Source organism: Mesocricetus auratus, unplaced genomic scaffold (genome assembly GCF_017639785.1).
Source record: "Mesocricetus auratus isolate SY011 unplaced genomic scaffold, BCM_Maur_2.0 Super-Scaffold_100045, whole genome shotgun sequence".
NCBI lineage: Eukaryota > Metazoa > Chordata > Mammalia > Rodentia > Cricetidae > Mesocricetus > Mesocricetus auratus.
The window spans coordinates 4,360,475-4,364,348 of NW_024429222.1; the positions used below are offsets into that span (position 1 = coordinate 4,360,475).

The 3,874-nt window shown below is 44.2% G+C and overlaps 1 pseudogene; it reads left to right on the forward strand.

Moving 5' to 3' along the window:
* The first annotated feature begins 3,164 nt into the window (after positions 1-3,164).
* LOC121135969 lies at positions 3,165-3,264 on the forward strand (annotated as a pseudogene).
* The last annotated feature ends 610 nt before the right edge of the window (positions 3,265-3,874 follow it).

The window sequence follows — 3,874 nt, forward strand, 5'->3', positions numbered from 1 at the left end:
GCCTGGGGCATGTTGGGAGAAGCTTAGTCCCTGGAATGTGTCCACTCCGAGTGGTCCCTTCAGGGCTTGGGGCCAAGTTCCTCTGTATAGCCTCGTGTGGAAATGGAAAGGAAATGGGGGTAAGTGCTGTAATGTAAGGGAGGGATGGGAAGTTCTCCCCTGTTCTCAGCAATGACAGGTGCATTGCAGGGGCCGCAGAGACACGTTGCTTGTGTTATTTGGCCATTGTGAACCAAACACAGAGAAGTTTTCTTTAACATGGCTGTGAAGGACTCCTGAGTCCCTGGCCAGGTTCTGTGCACAGCACTTTCTCATCCATGAGTGCAACGATCTAGAGGCTCCCCTCGGGGAACAGAGCCCATGGCCTCATCTGACAGACAAGTAAGCTGAATGATTTCTTTGGTCTATGGTTCCCAGTGTGAGCATCTCCTGGGAATTTGCTGGAAATAAATCCGAGTTTGCAGTATTGCTTTTGGCAGCCATTGTAATTCTGGTGCCCACCAAGGCCTTGACCCCTTTGCCAGGCCATTTCTATGCAAGCTTTGCAACCCTCAAGGAAGGCTTGGCCCATGAGTGCTCATGCCTGTGATCCCAGTCTGAGTTCATGAGGGCTCTGATGCTGCAAAAGGGCATTTCGAATCAAAGATCCCTGCTTCTTGATTGTTACTTACCAGTGACATCTGGGGAAGCCTGGCTCTGGCCTCCGGTCCCGCTGGTGGCTTTTCCCAGGCAAGGCCAGGCTAGCCAGCCTTGCCACATCCTTCTGTACCTTCACACAGTGCAAGGTTGGAGTTGAATGAAGAGCGTATGCCACTGTCCAGATTTTCTTGCTTTCTCCTTGTTCTTACCCAACTCCTCTTGCCTCTCATTCTTCCCTGAGGACTCCAGGCAGACCCTTAGTGAGATGATGGTTGACAAAGCTGACTTATCAGGGCTTTCATAACAGCATGGGCTGTGTGTGATCCATGTTGTCTTGGTATGGGGTTCATTCTCTCAATGCCCATTGCAGGGGCCCAATACCCATGTGTGTCTGGTTGTGGTGAAATACTTCCTCATAGAGTCAGTAATCTCAAAGTGTTGACACTCAAGTCCTTCCGGAACTTCAACCAGTGCTTCTGTCCCGACCTACTGTATCCCCAAGACTTGTTACCTGTAAGGAGCCACAAGAAACAGATTGGCTGACATATGCAGGAGAGAAATTAGTCCAAGGTTATGGGAGGTGCCATGCCACAAAGAGGTCTGAGAGGCACCACTTGGGGGTCAGAGTTCTAAGGGATGCCTATTGTCTCACAAGAAGAGCTGGCAAAGGAGGCCATTCCTATGGTCAAGATACACAGCTAACCTCACTGGGGTGACCTTGCTGCTTGTGTTCCTTCCCATACACTGCCACCCCCCAGTATTTCCCAGTTCCATCCTGTTTGTGTCTCGAGGATCCAGAAAACAACAACAACAAAACACCCAGGGATAGATGCTTCTGACTAGTGAACCATAGGTCGCATACCTCTGTTTTAGCTGCAAGGGATCCTGGGAAGGGGAAATTTGCTGCAAGGAAGTTGGAAAGTTTCTTCTGGAGGTTCAGTATTTAACTCTGCTGAAATAAATGGGCAGTAGAGTGTCTAACAGAAGAAAATGCATTCGAATGTACTACTGATAATGTGTATGGAGCTGTGTGAAACAGGAGGATTGGAGAAGGAGCAGATTGAGGTTTCAATAATGTCTTCATGGGGGAAAGCAGAGGGCTGTGGGTAATTTTAGAGAATAAAACACTTGTAGGAGAGAGAAGGGACCAAGAGAACACACAGTAGGCACTAGGTTTTTTGTTTTTTTTTTTTTTCGTTTTTCGAGACAGGGTTTCTCTGTATTCTCTCTGTGTTTTGGAGGCTGTCCTGGAACTCACTCTGTAGACCAGGCTGGCCTCGAACTCACAGAGATCCGCCTGCCTCTGCCTCCCGAGTGCTGGGATTAAAGGTGTGCGCCACCACTGCCCAGCTAGGCACTAGGTTTGTCATCTGATATTCTGTCTCTTTCACTGTGTGAGGAGTTTGTTCTTCCTTGAGTAAGGACTTGTCATGGAGAAGATCTGAGGGCAGTTGGCATGCCCATCAGTTAGTTGTTTTCTAGGTAGATAAGAGACATTCAGAGAAGACTCCTCTCTGCACCAACTCTTTCCAAAGTCTCTCACTTTTAAACCAAAGTACAGTACTTGAAGTCCCATTTACTGGAACTCAACATGGTTGTTTTTACATTTTAATGAGGGAGGTGGAGTATTCTTTTTCCAAGGTTCAGAAGGTGGGCAGTTGTCGTGGGATATTTGTACATAGTGTGAAGATGTATTACTGTAATTGTTGCATAATAAAAAAAAAGGAGCTGGGCAGTGGCAGTGCATGCCTTTAATCCCAGTACTTGGGAGGCAGAGGCAGGCAGATCTCTGTGAGTTTGAGGCCAGCCTGGTCTACAGAGTGAGTTCCAGGACAGCCTCCAAAGCTACAAAGAAACCCTGTCTCAAAAATCCAAGAAAAAAAAAAAAAAAGGAATGACCAATAGCTAGGCAGAGGGTATAAGTAGTATTTTCAGGGACAGTAAAGGAAGAGGAGGAGGAATTTATGCTAGCAGAAGTTTCAAGGAGATACAAAGAGGAAACAGAAGATGCAAAATGGAAGAGAGGTAATGTCACATGATAGAATATAGATTAATATAAATGGGTTAATTTAAATTATAAGAGCTGGTTATGAACAAGCCTAAGCTATAGGCCAGGCTTTCATAATTAATAAGAAATCTCCATGTCATTATTTGGGAGCTGGTTGAAGGGATAGAAAAGGACTCATTACATACGGCATCCAACATGTGGACACATATTTCCACATAGGACCTGAGAAAGCTTTATAAAAAGTTCCAAACACACAAGCATGGAACCAGACATGGCTTCCTAGTCCTGCAGTCTCAGGCAGGCCACAGCATACAGACACAGCTTCCAGCTGCTGCCTGCAGGCTTGAGCCAGCCAGTGCTATGCTAGGAGATGTGTTGTGGGTTTAAGACTTGGCTCATGTGGTCAGAGAAGACTGCAAGTGTGCATCAAAGTGTCCCCACAGAGAAAAATCTTTAAACAGGTCCAGTAAAAAATGGTATAGACAGCCATATAAAACAGTTTAAAAATAATAAAGTCATGCTCACTTCGGCAGCACATATACTAAAATTGGAATAGTACAGAGAAGATTAACATGCACAAGGATGACATGCAAATTCATGAAACATTCCATATAAAAAAACCCAAAATCTTTAAAAAGAGAGTAAATTATTGTAAAAGGTAAAGGCCACTTAAAGATGGGAAAATATACAGGGCATCTGGATCCTGTGTGACTTTAAATTTTTGATTGCCAATGATCGGATGGCAGTTGCTGAAAGACATTGGATTATCATAGGGACTGCTGATTCAAACTAGTCTATATACTTGAGAGATGTCTTGGCATCAGAATGGAAGTTGGGAAATGTGTTGCATTGGAGGAGAGGATATGCCTTTGATTACACAGGAAACAGAAAGTTATGGTTCTCTTAAAACTTAATGAAGGTCAAATTTTATTGGGGGAGACCTCAAAATCTTGGCTATAGACTGAAGAAAGAAACCAAGAAAGACTATAGGACAGGTGATGTATATGCTGAACCCTTTACTATGGGAATAGCTCTAAGACTGGATAAGACATGATAAATCTTATTGACTACAGAATCCTCATGATGTATTACATGTCATCCTTTCATATGGTTGGATAGTGGTTTGGCTATACAGTCTAAATAAAATTATAAAGTTAACAGATGCTTTTTACCTGCTCAAACATAAAACGAAAAAAATCTTCTTTAACTGACTTGTGTATACTGCAC